Here is a 24,879-nt window from a genome sequence, read left to right on the forward strand (position 1 = left end):
TTTAACGGAAATACGCTTTTTACTTTCAGTGTTAAAAATGCTGACATTCTTTTTAAATAAATTTCCTACTATTTCGCCTGCGACACTGGAGAGGGGCTACACAACATATCTGTGAATTAACATTTCAGAAAACTCTTCGTATTATGTTTGTTGTATCTATTCAGCAATGAATTAATGTAGAATTCTTAATACGGACTTCGGGTTCCATATGTATGCCTTTCATGTCTGCAGTCCCTAGCCTATGATTCACCACCTCCCAACTGGCGCAACAGTCGCCAGGTGATCCGTGCGCCAGCCTGTCCCCTACGTTTTCCAGATATTCCAGTTCGTCAGTCAGTCGGCGAGTGTCAGTGCATGGGAGTAGTTGTATGTTGCTTTACTGACGTCCAACGATTTATATCCCGCCACGTTTTCATTTTGCCGGGAAAAGAAGGAACGTAGCCTTTTATCATACACAGGTCAGTGAAAATTGTATAAAGTCATTCGATATTTGGTTATGTGTTATTGCGTTTTTTACTAGCAGCATAATTTATTAACAAGTGTAGAAGATGGTCGTTTGTTGTGTTTAGGGTGTGGTTTTTTGTTTTCATAGGCCAAAGTTTGTAGACATTTCAGCGTCTGTTCATTATTTACTTTCACTTCATTATTATTGCATGTAAGTTCAGATTGCAGACCTGGCCAATTGTACTTTTTCGAACTAATTTACATTTTTATTGCGCTGCATCTGGCCGGTACCTCGTTCTTATCTTCCAGAAGACGTGTGTTTTCATATTAGTTGTGGCAACATGGTGTTATTTGCGGTGACCGGTTCCGGAATATTATTACATTTTGTGTTTGAGTTAGTTACTTTTATGACCAAACGACATGTATTTTAGCATAAGGCATTTGTATTGCGAAAGCACGTAGAGTCGTTTGTCTAGAGTAAACTTTCACGATTGTTGTGAGGCTACGCCTTATACGATTCTTGTTGTTTGATTAATTTATTCTTTGTAACGTCAGAAATTCGGACAGGGTTATAAAAGTATAGGAGGCATGCCCCCAGTGAACGGTGATTCGGATCCGCTATATTAAACAGGTCGGTTTGAACCCCGTTCTCACAAAAATTACATACACTACATGCCGGCATAGCCTTGGATTGTGAGAAAGCAGGTTGCTTTTGCTCATTCACATGTTTTCATTTCCAACTTGTGTCGCGGAAGAAGTGTTGCAGGTTTTTGAGTAGAATATTGAGCTAATCACATTTACAGAACTGAAAACTGACATTTCTTCTTACGAAACCAGTGGGCCTGTGTACAAATATACCACACTAAAATAACACAATTTTGAGCGGAGAGTAGAATGTCAGAGTTACTTTCTGTCATTTCTTTCGAATTATTTCGAGTTATTCCACATTATGGGCCGCGCCAAAGTTCAAGCGGTTAGTCGCTGGCTTCCCACCGCGGCGGCCCGGGTTCTATCCCAGGTCTGGTCAAGTGGGATTTGTGGTGGACAAAGTGGCGCTGGGGCAGTTTTTCTCCGAGTACGTCGGTTTCTCCTGCCAATCTTCATTCCACCAATTGCTCCACAATCACCCTCACCCATCATCTGGGACTGGTACAATAGGCCAGAAGTGGCCGCAGTACAAGGGACTTAGTCCCACCCCACTGGCAATAAAAAAAAACATTCCGCATTCATATGTACCCAAACTGTGTAAATTATATCTTAACAGTAGGCCTTGCAACTGAAGTTCACACACGAAACAGACAATGTGGATTATAAAGTAGCAGATCACCTGCTGAAAATTTCAGCGACATAAACCTAGGGTAATTTGGCAGTGTACAGTTTTCTGTGCTTTTCAGAGGGCACTTCTCTGGAACGATTTATTTCGTGATGTCAACATTTGGGGGTGAGGGGAAGTTGACAGAGGGCTTATGAAAATGGGACAGTTTGTAGAGGAGCAACATTCAACAATCCCAAATGACTACAGCATCAGGGGCGGCGGAGAAGGGGGGGGGGGNAGTTGCCCCTGTCGTAAGGGGAAGTGGATGTATAGACCCACATTTTCTTGACGTCGTAATACCCATTGGATAGGAGTTTTTTTTGGACCCCAGAGCCGGTCTGGACGACTTGGAGAAGATAAAATTCTTGCCTCTACAGGATTCGAACTCCGACCCCCCGGTCGTTCAGTCCGTAGCCAGTCGCTATACCGACTACGCTATCGCGGCTCCTCGAACTGGCCTATTTGCTTTTTAAAACATGCTTTGTGTGTGTTTATCCACCCAGCTGCGTTCCCTGGGGCCGAATGTTATAGAAATCGTGACTGGTGATGTACTATGATCGCCAGTTGTGCAGTGGCACCAGCCACAAATATGTACTTAAATGACGGTTATGCCTAAGTATATTGTGTAGGTCTAGGTATTTTGTGTCGTGTAACTCACCCACAACGTGAAAGTGGGTCATTCTAGTTCTGTGATGAAGCTAGAGGTCGCAAGTTGGAAGTAATCGCATTGCTGGAAACATCCTGTTAGTGGAGTTGAGGCAGAAATTTAGAAAGATGCAATATTTACAATACCATCAACACATCGTCTGGTATTAATAGTGTCTTTATTCTCACACACTAAGTGTTTCAACCCTGTTCTTCAGGTGGTATACAGACAAATATTATTCATCTGAATCGTCACGTTATGTTGTGTTATAATGTATGGCGTGGCGGTTGAAATGACCGATGTTTCAGTATGTATAACACCCGAAGATGACGAAGAAAGTGGGTAAGGGGACCGTACACGTACGAGTCTGGCTCGCGAGTCCGACTCGGCTCGGGTTCCAATGAGCCACACTCGTCCGTGTGTGGTGAAATTAATCCCAGCCCGGCTCCTCGCCGAACCAGACTCGTACGTGTATGGGCCGCCTAAGAATAGTAACGCTAGTGGAGAGTTGTGTTGACGGTATTGTTAGAATTATCTGTAGGATGCTGTAATGCAAAATTCAGAAAGATTGTGGCCTGAATCCACGAATGCTCGGAAGAGCGGCTGTCTGAGTTCAGAAATACAGTATCTATTTCGATTATCGAATGTGGTTGCCGCAAGAATTTTTGATGTCAGGTCACAAAATGTGGTAGACTGGTTAATTGGGAATTGTGCGTAGAATTTTCAACAGATATTCTGTTGATTCTTGTAGTCTGTAAAAATTGCACAGCTGTCGTTTGAAATTCTGAAATATAGTTAGCGTAGTTGGTTGAGGCACTGTACTACAAGCTGGAAGGTCGTGGGTTCAATTCTCGATGAGGTCATTGGATTTTTTCAATTGACCTAATCCTTCCAGCCGCACTATGGCCCTAGGGTCGACTCAGCCTCTAACAGAAATGAGTACCAGGAATATTCTTGGGGGTAAAGGGCGGCCGGTGCGTAAGTCTGAGAATATTACCGCCATCAATGAGCCGATTGTCTAGAAAATGTGGGAACCTCAACATATCACAACCCTATGGGCCTCCACGGCCTGTTACAGAGATACATTTACTTTACTTCTACAGCGTGGTTATAAAACGTAGAAAACTAAATTAGCCACACCGTAATGCTGGGAGGACAGGCGCCACAGTATCACTAATGTAGTTACCTAGCCACTTACTGGCAGCTAAATTGCTGCTGGCCTTTTGCGGCAGTGAGTCTTGGTCCCGAATCCCACGAGACTCGTGACAATATTTTACTGTCTGACGGCTGTGGGAGCCTTCAGGAATCTCCATTACCTACCTAGCCACATTTCTAGGCCAGTCTACCCGTAACACATCTCAGTATCAGTCAGGTTGGCGTAGAGATAACGCTTTAAGCTTGTAGTATTGAAGTATCCGGTTCGAATCTTGGCGAAATTTCCGTTTTTTGTGATTAAGTTTCTTTTCGCCATTGTTTTCACATTCTCCCCAGGTAAATGCCGGGATAATGCCATGATCAACACCTTTAAAAGTCATCTCTCTTCAGCACTCATAACCACCCAGTCACATTGGGTGCTATACTTTAACTTGGAGTTATAGAAAGCGCAGTAAATAAGAAGTCAAAAAATATGTTTGTATTTTAATTTCTGCCATGAGAACACAGACTTGATGGCTTAATGGAAGAGACAGACCGAGAATTAAATGAAAGAAAGTTGTTACGTAAGGAATATCTGTGCCATAATTGGATTTACTTAGATGCAGTTTGACAAATTCTCTGATAGACCTACTCAGGTAGCGCGGTTGCTTACGTCAGCTTGCAGGTGTAAAAATGTTCACATCATCGTCGCTTTGGGCTTGGTACAGGCTACATTCTAGAGCAATCTCTGTGTAGGATTAGCAAGTCTAATATTAGACGTAGGACGTGTTTTCATATGGGACTGTTTATATGAAGGAGGTAAGGTAAAGTTGTCCCTGTGCTTAACTAATTAAGCACTACGGCATGAAGACGTATGGGGGAGTGGATGTATAGATCCACAATTTCTTGACCTCGGCACTAGTTGGAGGTGAGTGGTCAGCTTCATGCTCCTGTCGCTTTACCTCCGCGGAAAGAGCTCCCGAGGCCCATTGGATAGGAGTTTGGGTGGGCCCCAGAGCCGGTCTGGAGGATTGGAGAAGTGAAAATTCTTCACCCTACCGGGACTCGAATTCCGACCCCTCGGTTGTCCAGCTCATAGCCAGTTTCTATACCGACTGAGCTATCCCGGCTGTTTGTGTGAAGAATAAAGAATAATCCAAAAAACCACCAAAGAGAGACAGTCCCAGTGAAACCCGTTATGAAGCTGGTTTGCCTTCAGCCCTCTATATTTAGCAGTCTTCATGTTGTAAATGAAGTCACGTAGAAGTTTGCGAAAGAAAGTCGTAGGTAGGTTCATTACACACTGTTTTATCTGCCCGGGTGTAAAATTATTTACTTGTCGTTATGAGGAATGTGCACTGTTTATCAGCCCTGAGGATAATTTATCTCGTGTAATTATACGTTCTTCTGCAATTGATAGCTATACTGTACTCTTATGTTGTTACATAAATAAATGAATTCCATGTGCGTATGTGTGAACATTGAATTTTGTATTAGGTATGTTTTGTATTATTTATTCATTTATCAAATTAATAAATTTTAGAATAAAAGGCAAAACTGTAGGCCCATAGGTTTGTGAGACTTTGAGGGTCCCACATTATGGCAGTAATGTTGTCAGCCCTACGCGCCGTCCGCCCTTTACTCCCCCAGAAAGATTCATGGTACTCATTACTATTATAGGCTGAGTCTACCTAAGGGCCATAGTGCGGCTGGAAGGATTAGGTCCATTGAAAAAAGAAATCCACTTCATCGAGACTCGAACCCGCGATCTTCCGGCTTGTAGCATAGTGCCTCAACCAACTACTCTACCGCGTGCCCCCCCCATTTTAGAACAATGTTTACATAAATTTGTAAGTGTTGAAAACGAAGATCTCGGAAAAATATTAGGTTCGAATGAAGTGGCAGTGAGGCAGGTCGCCTAGTACTGTCAGGATAGTGAAATGTAAGGGTATATGACGATTCTGGGGGACAAGCGATGCATAGAGGATTCTAATATGAAGACAGAGAAGGTGATGAGAGGGTAACATTGGGTTTGATAGGAGCAATTTTGGAGGATGGGAAGCAGACGAAACAAATTCCAGAGTCATGCCTGGTTACGGGCTTCAGTATTATCATTGCTGGAACATTCCAGTTCTGCTACCAGAGCGTTTTAATTCAAAGTACAGAGTATTCAGTTTATGGCGGAGCGAACGTGCTTTGAAAAAAGGCTACTGGACAGAGTTTATTAGGGAATGCAGCGGGTTACGGTGTCACGGCAGAGCAGTACACGTATAAAGAAAATCCTGCAGTTCTCAAGATATCCATGTTTTTGTTGTTGACGTGAATTAAATCGTCACCTGAACTGTTTGCTGTGTACATTTGAAAACTTAATAAAGATTTAGAAGAATGCCGTCTTCTGGGATGTGGCGCCGTGCAGCCGACGTTTCGGAGAAACGTATCGCCTCCATCTTCGGAGTATAAAAATCCGCGAGCGAGGAACCGGCGTGAGCAGCCTCGCTCGCGGTTTACAAAATATCTACATGGCGCCACATCCCAGAAGTCGGCATTCTTCACAGTCAAAGCCTTGAAAAACTCAAATCTTACTTAATAAAAATTTGTTTATATTAAAATTTAAACCCAGCCGATATAGTGACTAGGCTACGGGGTCGGACTACGGAAGTCTCGGGGTTCGATTCGTGACGGGCAAGAAATTTTTGTTCTACTCAGGATCGTCCAGGCTGTCTCTGGGGTTCGACCAGCTTCCGTTCAAAAAGGCACGTGTTCCTCCTCTGGTGGCCACTGCGGTGAAGCGACGGAGGCATGAAGCTCTCCGCTCTATGTTATTTAGTGTCGATGTTGAGAGTGCATGTTGCTGTACCTCCACTTCCTCATACACCTTCATGGCGTGATACATAATTAAGCGCGGGGACAATTTTGCGTTGTAATAAAAGAGGTGTACATGAATTATTCTCAGCCATCTGTTATTTATCTTTCCTTTGACGTTACTAAGTTCTGGATGGGGCTGTTTGTGCATTCCAAACATGGAAAACAGGAACTCAGTGTGCTGTAGCTATGGGAGGCACGTTGTGACGTGTTAGGTGCGCAGTGTGGTGGAGAGAGCTGTTAGGCTGCAAGCGCAGCTAGAGTTAACTGACTGTAAGGAATGCGAGGAAGGCACAGTGGGTAGTGACAACACTTTTTCACATTTGTCCACCTTTTGCGGTCTCAAAGCCGGGTCCAGAAACTACAGAGTTCTCCAATTCATGCATTCAAGTTGTCACTGTGGTTTACCACTCCATAAAGACGTATTGGGAAGTGGCTGTAAAACCTTGTGTATTTGTAACGACTGCACTAGGCGGAGCTGAATGGTAAGTTTCACGCTTCTGCCACTGTACTGCCGTATAGTGATTGGATAGGAGACTGGGTGAGCCCAACACCCAGTCTGAACACAGTTTTCACCAAGGGAACAGTGCCTACAGCTGATAAACACACCTGCATAGCAGCCATCGGGGAACATGAGGGTTTCTGAAATTAGGAATTATGTCAAACCGCAGAAGTTGGCACTAACTTCGCCAACACGCGGTGGTCGCTCGATCGGTATAGTTCGCTTGCGGACTAAAAGCCACGGAGTTTAATTTGTAGTTTAGGAATTACGTCAAGAGCCTCTGCGACTACAGTGTGGACGTGTATACGGTATAGAAGGGGAAGTCGAGATAGCGCAGTCGGTATAGCAACTGGCTACTGCCTGGGCTACTGGCAGATCGGAGTTTGAGTCCCAGTAGGAGCAGGAATTTGCTATTCTCTACGTCGTCCAGATAGGCTCTACGGCCCACCCAGCCTCCTATCCAGCGGGTACCAGGAGCACTTTCCTTGAAGGTATAGTGGCCGGGGCATGAAGCTGACCACTCGTCTTCAGCTATTTCCAAGGTCAAGGAAATGTGGATCTATACCTCCATTCTCCCATGCGTCTTCATGGCGTAGTGCTCTATTTGTTAAGCACAGGACCAACTAGATAAAATTGAAAAGTTAAGCACCACGTCGTGAAGACTTGGGGGGGAAGTAAAGGTGTAGCTCCACCATTCTTGACCTTGGCATTAATGGTGTTGAGTGGTCAGCTTCACGCCGCTGCCACTTTACCCGCGAGGAAGCAGCCCCTGGTACGAATTGGATAGGAGATTGGGTGGGCCCTAGGGCTAGTCTAGATCCTATTGAGAAGAGAAAAATCTTGCCCCTGCCGGAATTCGAACCCAAAACGTACAGCCCATATCCAGTCGCTGTACTGAGTATAATATCCCGTCTCTCTCTCTCTGTCTCTCTCTATATATATAATACACACACACACACACATACATACATACATACATACATACTCTTTCTCCCTCTGCAATATCGTTTGTAATTGGATTGTCTCTGTCGCGTCAGGTTGATCATTTGGATTGTGAAGTCGAAGAGGATGAGATGGGCGTGGCACGCATGGGACAGATTGAAAATGCATGAAATATGTTTACCTGTATTTTAAACTTAGGCCTATAAAGAACTGTAATTTGTATCATTGTATGTATAACATAGAATGGGTACCAGTTTTGAATCCTAGCTATGCCAGGTTTTGTGTGCTACTCAAGACTGATAGAATGTTGGGATAGTAGCAGAGAATAAACCACAAAATCATTTCTGTTGGAGAATCTTAGGTATCCACACGTTTCCCGATGCTGCATATGAAAAATAAAATATTTTGGCTTTTTGGACTGAATAGTTTGGATCGCAGAAACACGGAAGGCATAGAAAGTATTTTTTCTCAGTGTTTTAATTGTTAACAAAAACTGTCGTTTTTGTTTCTTATAGATTATTTCTGTAATAACATGCTGTATTATAGTGTATGTTATCTGTGTTTCTTCTACCGAAAATTCTCGTTCAGACCTTCTGTGGGGCCGCGCAGTCCGTCAATTGAAACCTGGGGGTTGTTTATCCGGGGTGGAGTGGTCGGAGCTTGAAGCTGCCAGCAAACCTTCACCTAGTAGAGAGGTTAAGGATACTTGGTAGCCGCGCCATAGCTCAAGCGGTTAGTCGCTGGCTTCCCACCACGGCGGCCCGGGATCGATCCCGGGTCTGGTCAAGTGGGATTTGTGGTGGACAAAGTGGCGCTGGGGCGGGTTTTGCGAGTACTTCGGTTTCCCCTGCCAATCTTCATTCCACCAAATTCTCTATCATAATCACCCGGGGCAGGCTACAATAGGCCAATCAGTGGCCGCCGTGCCGAGTGGACCCAGTTGGACTGCACCTCCCAGTAAGCGAATTTAAGGATGCTTTGAGCTATAGACCTACCACAAATCCCCATACTTGTTACTGTACGGAGACAAAGTTTTTACTTTACGTAAAAAGTAGAATACAATAAGTAAGCAAGTAGCAAACAGACAAACGTCATGGAGTTAAGTTCTTGAGAAGCCAACAGTTGCTCACACAGGAAATACCCAGCATTTTATGGGACCCGAAGGTTCAGTTCACGAGAGCCCGCCAATGGTTCCTATCCTGAACCAAATGAATAAAATCAGCACCTCCCATTTATTTCTGTAAGACCCACTTTAATAATATTTACCTTCAATCTTATTGTATGTTCTTCCTAGAGGTCCCTTCCTTCAGATGTCTCACCCATCTCATTCTCCATGACTTTTTTCATTCAAATAACATTTGGCGAGGAGTACAAGTTATGGAGCTCCTCAGTATGCATTTTTCACCATCTTTCCATTATTTAGTCTCTCAACTCCAGATCTTCTCCTGTGCATCCTGTTCTCAAACCCCCGTCGTATCGCCAGAGCAATGCGATGTAATCCCAAAGAATTGGCAAATGTTTTAATAGGCATAAATGATAGTGGAAGCGCTCGTTCTTCGCCCGAGTTTTGCGATGTAATCCCCAAGAATTTGCAGATGTTTTAATTGGCATAAATGCTAGTGGAAGCGCTCGTTCTTCGCCCTAGTTTTGCGATGTAATCCCCAAGAATTTGCAGATGTTTTAATTGGCATAAATGCTAGTGGAAGCGCTCGTTCTTCGCCCTAGTTTTGCGATGTAATCCCCAAGAATTTGCAGATGTTTTAATTGGCATAAATGCTAGTGGAAGCGCTCGTTCTTCGCCCTAGTTTTGCGATGTAATCCCCAAGAATTTGCAGATGTTTTAATACTCATAGACACTAGTGAAAGCGCTAGTTCTTCGCCCTAGTTTTTCCTAAAATGAAGTACTGAGATAATAAACTGGTTTATTATTATGGCAGTGGTACACCAGTAGGTCTGTATGTATTCCTGTTGACCAACTTACCGCTCTGCGCCGCGTAGTGATTGCTTTAGGAACTAAAGAACTGACATGGAGCGAAACAATATTTTCTTAGAAAGATGGCTTTTTGGTGTAAGGTCGGGACAGTGTGAAGGCCATTCTACCGGGTCACTGAATTCTCGCGAATGCAAATGTCCTGTCGCCCACGTAATTTTGCACAGCTGGCAACACTGCGAAAGTTGCGGCGAGTATTGCTGCCCCCCCCCCCGCTTCCACTCGATTCGAAACCCGTGTTCTAAATATTTCTTCCGAATAATCAAAATTTCTTCAAGTACTACTACTGTGTAATTATTATCTGATATATTTCCTTCTGAAGTATAAGTTTAGAATGTCATTTCTGTGGATTGCGCAAAACCATACAGTAACCCTAGCCCGTTCGGAAGGGTTCGTGGTGTAAAATCGCATAGGATTGCTGTTTAAGTGCAGTAGGCCACATTGCTGAAACATCATACAGTAATGTTCGTTGCTTAAAGTCTAGTATGAGAGGTAAGCGGTTCGGTTGATGTTACTGATATCAGATTTTGAAAAGTACCCAGTGATATTGCTTTGGGGCCCACCCAGCCTCCTTTCCAGTGGGTACCGGGGAGTCTTTCCCCGGAGGTAGAGAGGTTGGCGTGTGAAGCGGACCACTCACCACCTAGTGCCGAGATCAAGAAAACGTGGATCTACACATCCACTACCCCATACGTCTTCATGGCATAGTGCTTAAGTAGTTAAGTAAAGGGACAATTTTTATTTTTTACCTAGCAATATTAAGGGAGAAATTTGTACACTTTCAATATTTTTGGTAATTCCAGTGTGAATAATTCCTGTATTCATGTTTTAACATTAATACTGCCAGAAACGACCAGTTAGACAAGTATTGTTCATAATCACATGTTACAGCTTGCCTTGAAAGTGTTTGTTAAATATGGCATGTACGTAAAAACTGCACTACATTGCTTTAGATAAATGTGTTCAGGGTAAAACATGTTCGGAGTCTAGCCAAAACCCACACACACTGTGAAGCAGCAAGACCAGAAATGGGGTGTCACCGAGATGGTAGTGAGTGATAGAAGGTTCCCTAATCGTAGTCCAGGTACACGGCTTTCAGACTTTGTAGAATATGAGGAGAAATGCTGTATTTCATGTTTCTGACCAGAACACTGAAACATTACTGTGTTAAAACTTAACTTTACCCCAGAAAAAGTCGAGATGCTGTTCTTCATGTTGGAATTTACGTTTTTTTTACACAGGGATATTAGTCTTTATATTGAAACACACTGCCGGTCACGGTAGCCGAGCGGTCTAAGGCATGTACTGTCTTCGCTCGCTTGGAAACCGGGATCGTGGGTTCGAATCCCACTCAGGGCATGGATGTTTAGTTTGTGTGTGTGCGTTTTTCTGTGTTTGTGTACAGGTAGAGGCCTTGCGACGAGCTGATCACCTGCCCAAGGAGTCCTACCGAATGTGTAACGTCTAGAAAAACCGAAGTGAACGGAGAAGTTGACGGAGGTAGGCCTAGGCCCACTGGGGCCATAGTGCCAAGGAAAACAAGATTGAAACACACTTACATTGCACCACAGTTAAAATACAAGATGAGCACAAATTATCTTTACAGTTTAAAGATATATTTTGAACCAGTCAGGCAAGATAAAACTTCGAAACATTTAGACATTAAACAATAATTAGCAAAGTTTATTTTACCACTTAGATGCTTTCGTTTTGTGCACGTTTAACTACTCTGTACACATTCACGTGGCATTCCGGTTCCATCCATATATTTTGCAGCAAAAGGAAACTTTCCCTTTAAACAAACATCCTACCTCACAGAACTTTTTGTAAACTATGGTTTAGAATGTGAATCTACACCACATTCCCTCTTATGGCATCGTTGCACTCGGTTCGCAGATTTGATTTGGTTAAACCACAGGGCACGCTTCCTTTTTTTTTTTTTTTTGGAGCGGTGTCGCCATTTTTTTTACTACAGTGCCTCTAGCAGCAAATCATTACAACTGCCATGTGCACGCTTTCATTCAGATCGTTGAGTCAGAAAGTCAGTTACTTTACTACTGGCATTTTACCGACAATCAGTTGTTCTTGGCGCCAAACCCCTTGAGACTCACGACCGGAGATTTTTTTTTCAACTGAAATGCTGTCATAATCCTTCAGTTGTAAATTAACGTGAGAAAATTCGGATACATTACTTTGCCTAATTGTTTCACAATAAATTTCCCACCACATTTATGCTCACTCAAGAGACCTGTAGCGTTGAAGCCGTGACTTGTTTGTGCTTGCAGGAGGTGAAAATGCCATAATATGAATCGGTTCTCATTACAGCTGGTTTCAAGAATATTTTCATAAGTTGTACAGAAGAAGATGCAAAGCTGCAGTATCCGGTGCTGATGCTGAAGTGACATGCTTTAGAGAACAAGACGTTATTACCAACTCAGAAACCGTACCGTTTCAGCAGTATGCTTCATGATACTGATCTGCATATCTGTCGTTAAGACAGTTGCAGGCTCGCGCTGTATTGTCTTGAAGACATGGTTTCTAATCTGTCAGTAAGATTGTCTTTCAACTGTCGGAATTAACTGAAATGTTCATGGATATTACGCAAAGTGGAACTTCAGCCATATACGTCACCAACTGTTTTTGGGGAGGTTGCTATGGCTGAAAGTGTAATGCCATCGAAAAAGGGAAGAAGTTAAGTTTGGCAAAGATGCTGCTTTGAAAGCCCTGGAGACGTAGAAGAAAGTGGTTTGGCAACATTAAAATGCGAAATATATGGACGTGGACTGTGAGGACGGCAGTCGCACGAACCTGACTCAGAATTGCTTATGTTCATTTCTTTTCTATTATTTGGCCTCAGTGTATAAAAATGAACTCATAATGCAGAGGTCGCGCTTATCTATCCCATTGCTCGCTCTCACGGTTCATTTTTGAAACTACTGAATGGACATTTGGTATCTACTAAAAGTATAATTTAGTTTAGGTTTGTCCTTGGGATGTATAGACTACATGAAGGAAGTTAACCTATTTTCTCAGTTGTTAGTTCAGATTAGAAATTGTACACAACAAAATTTAGTGTTCACAAACGTATAGGGCTTCAGTCCGGAAGATCTTAAAACATTCGAAGTTTTTAACAGATATACACATACCTTAACAGTAAGTTTTTAATGCCTGATAAATAACGCAAAAATGTTCAGGGCCTCTAATAAGTATGCGATTCATTTGTATCAGCGAAATAACTGACATTTCTTTTCTTTCTGTTCTTGAATACATTAGTTATGTGTTTAAATATAATAGTTGAGTTTAATAATTTAAGTACTCGTAAGTTGTAGTGACAACACGAAGAAAATCAGCGTGATCCCATATATATAACAATTCAACATTTAATTACGTCATGTGAATAACGATAGGCCATAGCAAGCGAAAGGAGAATAAAGATTAATGAAACAAAACATTTCAGTTTATTTTATGAAACTATGCTATATGAAAGTTTTGAGGTTTTCACGGCGATGACTATGAAGAAAGTCGTCTTCTTGGATCTGATATATAGAGATATCTCTATTCGCACGCAACTCAACTACCCTGAAGATAGAGGCGATATGTTCCTCCGAAACGTCTGTTAAAACGAAGAATACACGGCGCCAGATCCCAGAAGACGGCTTTCTTCATATGCTATATGAGGTTCAAATCTGAGTTAACACGTTCAAAGATGCGAAGAAGAAATGAATTTTGTCGTGCTACAGGATTTGCATCTGCACTAAATGAACATCAAAACCAGTAGGGATAAGAACATCGTAAAATAACCCATTTCGAAAATATGGTTATGCCGGGCCGAGTGATAGTTTTCCACGCATGTTTTATTGAACAACAAAATCGTCCAGATGTCGGCTTTTCTCTTAAATTAATTTCTCAGCAGTCAACCGTGTGCCGGTTTGGAGATGAAGCTCCCAACTTGAACGAGGGTGCGGTAATGTATTCTCTGGATAGGTTGATGCGCATATAGAGAGCGGTGATAATATGAGTACGGAGCAATGATCTGACATTGAACTAGCGACATGGAGGAAAATCCTTCCTGAGAACCTAATAATTGCTCAGATAGTCAAACTATGCCTGCGCGTAGGGGCCTCTCACAACTAACTCAAAAGACATGTTGAATATCTCCGGAAATTAAAAAAAAAATGGTATTACAATGTGAAATACATTCTACAAATACTGAGACCATGTATTTTGGTCCGTGAAGTTAATTGCTGTGTCTCGAGCACGCATGTATGTGTGTTGGTATTTTAACGTTCATCTTTGTATTAGTGAGTAAGAGTACATTTGTTTGCCAGGATGGCTCAGTGATTGGACTGCTGGGGTTTAATTTCGGACAAGGGAACGAATTTTTATCCTCCTGACGATATTCATATCGGTTCTTGGCACATCGAGCCTAGCTTTCACTTTCACGCCTCTTGATATTTTCATAACGAGATTTAGAGTTCATGTATTTTGCTGACCAAACCGTAACGATTCTCGGAATAGCAATTGGCAAACACGAAAAAAACACGTGTTCAGTCATGCAGTGTTTTTACAAAATATGGAAGACTTGCATCCTTTTCTAGCTTATAAAGCAGCAGCTGGAACCTTGTTTAGCATATTTAGGTTGACAGCTGCTGTGGGGCCAACATCCTATTGGTTTAGCTGTCTGCGTGTAAAGACAGCACTTCACCTCTTCCTCTCTGAGCAGAGCTCATGTTACAAGACAAATCCTTGTTAAGGGGCTGATTTATTTAGAAAACTTTGAGTGTCATTCCTCAGGAATGTTCACGGCGTTTGTAATGATCTGACGGAAACATCGGCTGAATTGCTGTATTAGTTTGGCATTATCTAAACATGAGATAATCTCTGGAAGTAATTGTTTCAGATTGTTAACATCTATTATGAAAAGGTGTGAGGGGCCTCCGTAGTCTAGGGGTAACGTTCCCACCTCATGACTCAAGGTACGTGGGTTCAAAAACCCGGCGGAGGTCGTGGAATTTTTAAGGGCGGAAAAATTCAGGGAACAAGTCCTCCGGGAGGGACTTTAAGCCGTAGGTCCCGTGTCGTAGATTTACGGCACGTAAAAGAACCGCATGTCTCTAGGAGACCTCTGAGCAAGTTTCCCGCCCAACTAGTTTCCAATTCCTCCGGTAGATGGGGGAAGTATCAGGTACCACTGCCAGAGGAGGGGGACCTCTCTGACAGAAAGGGACTAAAGTATTAGATACCACTGCCAAGTTGAGGGTAGAAACCTTGCTGGCAGAAAGGGACTAGGAACCCCTGCCAGAGGAGGGACGACCTCGCTGACAGAAAGGGACTAACTATTAGATACCACTGCCAGTAAGAGGTTGGAACCTCGCTGGCAGAAAGGGACTGATAGTAAGCACCAGTACCGGTAGGGTATGGAGACAAATTAAAGGGGGACGCACAATGGACCAGTAACCGGTCTAAGTGCATGGGGAAACCCACCCCCTCAATACGGAATACGGAATGAAAAGGTGTGCCTCTACACAACATATCCTAGTTACATTTGCATTACACTTGATTTTCATAAAAACTTGTACTCATGTTGATTTGCCTCGCACCTGTTATCTTTATCCAATTACACGTATGTCAATAGCCCTCAAGCGACATTAATTATGATTACTAAGGCCGAGGGCACACCAAGGAAACTGGCAACCGCAACGCAACCGCAATTTCTGAAAATTGTTATCAACCTGAGTTGAACACACATTACTGAATGGGGCAGCGCAAATCGAGGAAACGGCGTTGGGTGACAAACAGCGAGGACCGGAGCCGTGGAACACGAAAGCTGAAGAGGTCTGTGGTGTTGAAGCCGTTATCAGGCGACAGCCGGTGAAGAATAGCAGACTGAGGAGGCATTTGCATGGTGCAATGAACTGTAGTGTGTGTGTATATCCGTGCGACTGTTATAGTTCCGACTTTAAGACTCCAGTAAATCCCATTACCAATCCAAACCCCGTCTGTAGTCAGTGAACACATGATAATATTAATATCCGAAAACACTATGTTAAAGAAATATCTGATTTGTCATGCTTAAAGAGAAAGCTGGCTTTGTAACAGGTCGTGGAGGCCCGTAGGGTTGTGAGACGTCGAGACTCCCAAATTTTCTAGGTAATCAACTCACAGATGGCGGCGAGGTTGTCAGCCATACACGCCGACAATCCTTTACCCCCAGGAAGATTCCTGGTACTCGTTTCTGCCAGGGCCGTAATGCTTAACGTCAGTAATTGAAGGCAAAGTAAAGTTATTTGTGTGCTTACTAACGCAGCATATCATGGATACGTAGGTGGGAGTGGAGGTATATCTCCACTCATTAACTTTGACGCTAATGGAGGTGATTGTTCGGCTTCACGCCTCGGGTGTTATATTCGCCGAGATAGAGCCCCCAATACCCGTTGAATAGGGGGTGGGAGAGCCCTGAATCCTTTCAAGACTCTGCAAAGAGAAGAAATTATCTTTCCCTTGTTTGGAAATGAGCCTTCATTCTGCGGGGTCACAGTTCGTGGTCTAGTTAGTGTACCTGATACGTTAATATGGATGGTCGCCAGAGCGCGCGTCAGCACTCGTTCACCTTCCTTCGAATCATCAGGCCCATTCCTGTACTCTCCTCTGGCTCATACATGTTATCGCCGTATCATACTTTCCTTTCTCCATATATGTCACTAGTTTTCGCTTAATCTGACCACAGTTTTCTCCTTTGGCAGAATCTGCAAATGGTTTGGCCATGTGAAAATCTTGTGTTATGTGTGTTATCTCGCATTACACATAGATCGATAGTCCTCAAGCGACTGTAATTGTGATCGATAAAATTATCGCTTTTGAAACGTTCTTTACACAGAATGTTTAAAATTAACAAGGAAATGAGCTGAGAAAGCGCAGTCGGTGTAGTGACCTGCTACTGGCTGGACGGCCGAGTGGTCGGAGTCCCGGAAGGGACAAGTCGTCCAGACGGGTTCTGGAGCCCACCCAGCCTCCTGTCCATTGGGTTCCGGAAATAAAGCGGCCGGAGCGTAAAGCCTACCATTCACCAACCAGTGCCGAGGTGTAGAGTAGTGGATCAGTACATCCACTCCCCATGCATTACATGGCGTACTGCTTAATTCGTTAAACAGAGGGACAAATTACCTTTTTTTTTTCCTTGGCACTACAGCCCCCATGGGCTCCGTGAACTTCTCCGTTCACTTCGGTTTTTCTAGATCTTACGATCAGCTCGCCTCAAGGCCTCTACCTGTAGACAAACACAGAAAAACGCACACAAACATCCATGCCCTGAGTGGGATTCGAACCCACGGTCCCGGCTTCCGAGCGAGCGAAGACAGTGCATGCCTTAGAGCGCTCGGCTACCGTGACCGATCAAATTTACCTTTACCCCGTATAATACAGGGTAACTACAAATGATTCATTCCATTTCAAGACACTGTATTTTCCAAAGTATTACACATTCAAACATGATTGATACACGAAAAGAACCGCAAACTCACAAAGTTTACATCGTGATAAAACAGTTTTCGCTTTATTACATTTCTCACAGCCGTTGATTGTGGAATATAACTGTGTTAACTTACTGATATTATAGGGCAGTGCCATAGCTCAAGCGGATAGTCGCTGGCTTCCCATCGCGGCGGCCCAGGTTCGATCCCAGGTCTGGTCAAGTGGGATTTGTGGTGGACAAAGTGGCACTGGGGCAGGTTTTCTCCAAGTACTTCGGTTTCCCCTGCCAATCTTCATTTCACCAATTGCTCCACAATCACCCTCACCTATCACCTGGGGCTGGTACAATAGGCCAGAAGTGGCCACAGTACAAGGGACTTAGTGCCACCCCATTAATAATACTGATATATATTTTCTGTAAGTTGTATGAACTTGCGAGTCGTGTTGTACTCCCGTCATTCTGTTCAGAGGGTCCCTGTAAGGCATTTATTTCGATTTATCCAATTATAAAATAGAGTTTCATTAATTTACTTTCAATATCGTAAAGGGCGATATATCTGATTCCCAAAATAATTAAACCCATTAAATTATCATGCTTGATTTCCAGCAGACTCATAGCAGCAAGGCCCCCCCCCCCTTTTTTTAAGAAGCTGGCAGGCACTCAGCGTATGAGGTTTCGCGCTGTGTATGGAAGCCGTAGGTTCGTGTTCAGGAGACCCTCACAGTACCCTACGTTGGCCCGTATTATCTTTAAATTCATGAATTTGTTGTCTTTGTTATGGTTCTGTATGTTTTGACCATCTGTAAGTCACTGAATTAAGAAATATCTCATTGCAGATATGAACCTCATTCTTGGGAACTTCAGGAATAGTGAAAACGTCAAATTTTGGTTACAAGATGACCGTGTATACCGCGGTTAACGTCATTGAGCTGTCATGTAGTGTGTGTCTTCCGGTTTGTACTGACATGGTACTCCTCTCCTTCCCTTCAGAGTTCCTTAAAGTTGCAAGGGGTTTGAGTGACGTTGACAGCCGAGCGTGGTGTGCCCCTTGTCGCTCCAGCTGCCGGCCAGCATCCGCCTGGCATACCATATATGGTAGTCAGCTCTTCCGTAGAACTGTATAACCTCTATATCGAGCGGTGTTGTGAACCGTTGCCGCATACCGCAGTACATATTAGTCATTCTCCTGTACCAGCTTGCTGTTGGGCAAAGCCTGCCTTGTAGAGTTAACTTTTCTGCTTCTGGATTGACCCCGAATTTGCGACCTGGTGTTGTGTCGTGCCTGGTGATGGCTTACGAATTTGAGTCAGAAATATTGTATCTTAATGCCTGCAACATTCTTCGATTAATCATTTATATGAAATTCAGTACTGCCATATTAGTAGAGGATTGTAAACAAAATGGGTGACGGGACGGCTTAAAGTAATTTCATAATCTTTACTAAACTTCTCGCCCCCCTCTTATTCTCTCACTCACGGAGCTGAGCCCTTTTTGAGAAGCTGCCAATTGTGCAGCCACTCAGGAACTTCCCAGCATTTTATGGAACCTGAAGGTCCATTACAGTGTTCACAAGAACCCCTCCGCTGGTCCCTATCCTGAGCCAGATCAATCCAATCCATACCATCCCACCCTATATCTTTTAAGATCCATTTTAATATTGTGCACCCACCTACGTCTTGGTTTTCCCAGTGGTCTCCTTCCTTCCGGCTTTCCCACCAATATCCAGTATGAATTCCTCCTCTCCCCCATTCTCTTGCGGACATAAATTGAAATTATTTGGAAACAAAGTGCCAAGGAAAATTGTGGACACGAGAGATGAACTGGCGAGCGTAGGATGTGGAACTTATGCAAAGAACACTGGTTCATATCGCCCTTCAGACTGGCTGCCTGACTGCTAAATTGCTGCTGGCCCTCACCAGCACAGTGATTATCTTGGTTCCGAGTTCCACGAGACTCATGACCATATTTTACTGTCTGACGGCTCAGGGAGTCTTCAGACCAGCCCCCAATTGGCTTGGTCTGCCGGTCGATCGAGTAAATTGCTGCTCGGTCTCATCAGCACAGTCAGTCAGTGACCATATTTTGCTGTCTCACGACCCTGGGTGTCCGGTGGCTCAGAGCTACCGTTCTAGGCTAAACTTTTTGTCGAAATTGATCTACATCAAGAAGTACGCAAAATGCAGGGCCTCTGTTATTCATAGGGCAATTATATGAAGTAGAATTGGATGACTGCTAGAAGGTTAAGTGCGTAAAGAATTTTGTTTCGGAAACCTTTTGGAGGGCGGCCACTTGGAACACAGATGAGGCGGAAAGATAATATTGAATTGATCTTAGGAAAATAGATTGTGATGATGTGAACTGAATTCACAGATGCCTCTGTATTTATAGTGCCTACTGAGTCTCCAGGTTCAGTCACAATAGAATGTCTTGGTTGGCTAGTTACCAATACCTATTTTGTTATATCGTAAAACGTAATTCTTCTTCACGTTGCAATCCGTATAGTACAAGATGGTTGATTTTTAAGAGAGTGCATTAGACCATGCTTTGACTGTTATACCAGCCAACTTCGGTAGTTCATGCGATGTAATGGAGTCCCGTAACCCATCGGGTAGTGTTCGCCATACAGCAAAGTTATCTATCGCATTGTCGCTGACGCAGTTCTTGATAAGACTTACCACTCGCTTGCGGATATTGAAGCTCACATTTTAACTGTGTACCCAAGAAGTGTGTGCTTTTGTTACTGTACACAATTTTTTCTATTATTTACCGCCATGGAACTGTACAAGAACAGGATTACAGATTAAATGTTTGTCAAGGCACGAAACAGTATTGTACCTTAATTACCACCACTTCTGTGGTCCAGTGGTCAGAGTTCCTGGCTACAGATCCAGAGGTCCGGGTTCGATTCCCGGCGCTACCAGATTTTATGAGAAGTAGTGGGTCTGGAACGGGGTCCACTCAGCCTCGTGAGGATAACTGAGGAGCTACTTCAATGGAAAAAGTAACAGCTTCGATCTAGAAAACAGAAATTAACGACCGTGGGGATACGTTGCGCTGACCACACGACACCCTCTATCCGCGAAAGTTGCCACTAACTTCGTCAACAAGCGGCGGTCGCACGGTCGGTTCGCTTGCGGACTAAAAGTGACGGAGTTTTTTTGCTGTCGGCTAGAAACTGGACCGGAGACAGAAACTCCAAGTGCGATATGAAAGGATATGTAGGCCGATTCAAGAAGACTAAAATGGTCACTAGTGAGGGATAACATATAGAGGAATGAAACTTGGCAAATATGAGGAGGACACGAAGGCCCGACATCAGAAACTGACCAGGCGCTTGTTTGGATGGCGTTAAGGGAGAAAACCCGACAGGAATACCGTATCCAAGAATCGATTGAAGGACGTTTGTGAATTCATGCAGAACTCCGTACATAATGGCGAAGTAGTTCTGTGACAGACTGCTTTCAAAACACGGCATTCGAAACGGTCTGGCATTTTACATTTGGTATGACGTGGAGAAAAATCACATATTTCCTTCTGAATATTCCGAAAGGATTATACCTTCGTAAAATTTCGAAGACGATCATTATTTTCACGGACGCAGCGTTGGATGTGGTGTGGCAATGCGGTATGGATATTCGCCCGTACGGACAGCACGACGCAGTTTGTTCATAGACATTAAGACAGAAATGCCCATTGAAACAATTTTTACTTATGTAAGATTTGAGGCTTTCACGGCGGTGGCTATGAAGAAAGCAGTCTGCTTTACCGTTTCTCACGGTGTTGTCGCTTGCAGAATTCTTATACTTTTTCTTCTACCCTGAAGATGGGGGCGATACGTTCCTCCGAAACGTCGGTTAACACCACATATACACGGTGCCAAATCCCAGAAGACTGCTTTCTTCATAATTTTTACTTACCCATCATTTTCATGGGAAACAGTTTAAAACCTGATTGCGATATTGCAACGTGATATATACTTCACGTAATCGCATTTTCCGCGAAAAGTATGAGTTTCGTCTGTCAAGAAATCATATGGTGGATTCCGTAGGCGCGAATATCCTGTCTTATGTATAAACGAACCTCACAAATAACGGATATTTTACAAAAAAAAAAAATCCTGTCTTTTATTCGGAATTTGGAACAAGAATTTCTGTATGTACAGTGTTACATAAAAAAGTGGCTAGGTTTCCAACTCAGCCATCAGGAATTATGATAGGCGTATATTTGGAAAGAACAGTAGATGAAAGCAGTGCCATGTTGAGCAGTGTAATATCAGCAATGAAATAAAGCAGAAATAAAAACTGAGTAGCAAATTGTTTACTTGAAAGCAAGTTTAAGTGGGGAAGGGTGCGGGCGTAGGGGACATCTGGATGTGTTGAATGGGATTTCAGGACACCTTCAAGGGTACAGCCAGTGATTCCCATTCAGAACTTTTGTTCAGATATGTTTCAAGGGATATCTAGGCCAGTTTCTTCTCATTTTCTTGTTTTTCTTACATGTGAGGACACTTGTGACAGCCCTGCAGATTGACGTAAATCATAATCTTTGGGCTATGCCATGCAATATGATATACTATGCCAAGTTTTATGGTTCATAAGATACGAGGGGAACAGGTATGTGAACATACGAGTATTACACGTCTTATTTTCCCTTCTAGAATCCGATGGAAGTCTATGTGCAATACATGAAACGCAGGTACCTGGATATTAGGTTAAGCTGTATTGCGCGAGTTGCATCTTAAGGCTACCAAGAGAACGTGGCTGACCCGTCACGACTGCCGAAAGTACGAGTCTGTCCATAACGTGTTTTCCTGTTATAAAAGTTTCTCTCATGAACGTCGCTACGCTTAGTTGGGGGTGGAGTCCAACTGGGTCCACTCGGCACGGCGGCCATTGATTGGCCTATCGTAGCGTGCCCCGGATGTTTATGATGATGGAGAATTTGGTGGAATGAAGATTGGTAGGGGAAACCGAAGTACTCGGAGAAAACCCGCCCCAGCGCCACTCTGTCCACCACAAATCCCACTTGACCAGACCCGGGATCGAACCCGGGCCGCCGCGGTGGGAAGCCAGAGACTAACCGCTTGAACTATGGCGCGGCCCTCATGAACGTCAGTTTTACATGGTGTATGTTGTTGCAGAGATCATTTAGACAATGTTAGATGGCGAAACTTAGAAGGATGCCTCACTGTTTTCACGTCTGTCGCCCAAAATAAAACATTAAACTGTTGATGTTATATAACCCGCTGGGATAGCACAGTCAGTACAATGAGGAGCGACGAGAGTGACGACCGGGGTTCAGTCCCTGGCGGGGGCAGAGATTTTTCTCTTCATCAGACCGGCCGTGGGACCAAGTCAGTCGCATATCCAGTTGAGTACTCGTAGCTGCAGTCGGAGAATGAATCAGACCATTCACATGGTATCAGATTAAGAGTGTTTGCTGCTGGACCTCCATCAGCACAGTCTTCCTGACATTCTGCTGACTTAACAACAGGAACAGGTTTCGTTTATCGTGTGGGCATACTTGCGCAAACTTTGTGACGCCGTGTTTAAATTTTGGACAGTTAGTAAACGGCTGTGGCCACCTCTGTGGTTTAGTGGTCAATGTTCCTGGCTACAGATCCAAAGGTCTCTGTAGGTCTGTTATGAGGAGATTTAATTGATCTAGTGCTTATACCGCGAGATAACGAACTCCTTGTTTTACTGGAAACCCCAGTGACTCTCAGAACCTGTGTGCAAAGTGTGAGTCATCCCTGATGAATAAGACCCTCCTGTTAACTTCGTTCAGCCAGTATTATTTGACGTCAATCAACCCTCCACCCTCCTCTTATAGATTAATTCACATTTCACTTCAGATTGCAAGAGCCGTGCTTCGCATGGAGAACCAAACTCGATATAACATGTCAGAAGTTCGGAGACCAATTTGTTATCCGATGAGGGTCGTTCACCGGAAGTTGGGGTTCCCCGCCAAGCGACTAGCTAGCCAGGCCTTCCTCTCGGAACAAGAAACTTTTATCAGTATGAGGATCCGCCTCTTGAGTTTATATTCGAACATCCGGGTTATCGACGTCGACGATGGTCAAAGAGTAACAGCATATAATAATATATTAATAAATCACTTGATCCTTTTCGGGGGTACGCGGTAGCGTAGTTGGACGAGGCATTATGCTACAAACAGGAAGATCGCGGGTTCAGATCCCACTGATGTGGATTTTTTCAGTTCACCAAATCCTTCCAGCCGCACTGTGGTCCTGGGGTCGACTCAGCTTCTAATATAAATGAGTACCAGGAATCTTTCCGTGAGTAAAGGACGGCCAGCGCGTAAGGTTCACAACCTTACCGCCATCTGTGAGCCGACTGTCAAAAAAATGTGAGAGCCTCGACGTCTCACAACTATGGGCCCTAACGGCCTGTTGCAGGGATAGCTTTACCTTTTTTTTACCTTGATCCTCTTTAGGCCGTAAGGATGTATTGAAATATGGACGTGTACAGCTTTCTGGCGCGTTTTGCAGTTGCCTGAATCATGGCACTTAATCTTATGTTCTTTCTCTTTTTAATAGGAAAGAGCACGTATCTCTCTTGGCGCCTGGACCGTCGTTTCTGACCATCAGTATGCATGCAATAAAGCAGCTTGGGAGAACGTGGTTTTATGAACATGGGTCCTACTGCGAATTATGAAAGTTTGTATGGCGCTCATAGTATGTATTGTGGTATGCTATATACGATGCAAAGACCTAGTAATGGGACGGGGGCAGTTACACATTATTTCACTCCACATTGTAAGATCTTATTAATGGGATGATGAAATCAGTGAGATGATATGAGGGTTGCGGCAATTGGCATATGAGATATTTGTACAATATTTAGGTCAGAGACCTCGGCGTAGGTAGTGATGATAATGTTGGTCATGAAGAACCGCCTCTGTGGTCTAGTGGTCAGAGTTCATGGCTACAGATACAGAGGCCCGGGTTCGATTCCCGGCGCTACCAGATTTTCTGAGAAGTAGTGGGTCTGGAACGGGATTCACTCAGCCTCGTGAGGATAATTGAGGAGCTGTCTCAAGGAAATAGCGTCTCCGTTCTAGAAAACCGAGATTAACGGCCGTGGGGATCCGTTGCGCTGACACCCTCTATCCGCTAAAGTTGACACTAACTTCGCCGACAAGCGGCGGTCGCTCGGTCGGTGTAGTTCGCTTGCAGATTGAAACCACGGAGTTGGTCATTAAGAAATGGAACATTAGAGACTATTAGAGTGTGAACTGTATTCATCTGGCACAGAAAAGGATCCAGTAACTTTGGATTGTGAACACGATAATAAAACTTCGGGTTTCATAAAAAGAGGAGGAATTCCTTGCCCTGGCGAGCGAATGTCGATTTCTCAGAAAATGCTGTGCCCCTTGGAGCTAGGTAATTTTATAATTGTGTTGTTTTGTTCAATAGAATTCAGAGAGGACCTCAACAAAATGGGAAGTATAATTCAGGAAAATGTAAAGTAGAATGATCAAGTCAAGGAGGATGAGATGGGCAGGGCATGTAACACGAATGTGGGAGAGGTGGAATGCTTATAGAATATTG

At 43.8% G+C, this 24,879-nt stretch overlaps 1 protein-coding gene across 3 annotated transcripts in view; it reads left to right on the top strand.

Annotated features, from left to right (window-relative positions):
- The first annotated feature begins 317 nt into the window (after positions 1-317).
- LOC111862096 (thymosin beta) overlaps positions 318-24,879 on the top strand; it is a 59,210-nt gene continuing 34,648 nt past the window's right edge. For all 3 annotated transcript variants that reach the window (XM_023847205.2, XM_023847206.2, XM_023847207.2), the window contains exon 1: positions 318-458. The gene's annotated coding sequence lies outside the window, so the exon portion shown is untranslated. The remainder of the gene's footprint in view (positions 459-24,879) is intronic.

This window comes from Cryptotermes secundus, unplaced genomic scaffold, assembly GCF_002891405.2.
Source record: "Cryptotermes secundus unplaced genomic scaffold, Csec_1.0 scaffold645, whole genome shotgun sequence".
Classification (NCBI taxonomy): Eukaryota; Metazoa; Arthropoda; class Insecta; order Blattodea; family Kalotermitidae; genus Cryptotermes; species Cryptotermes secundus.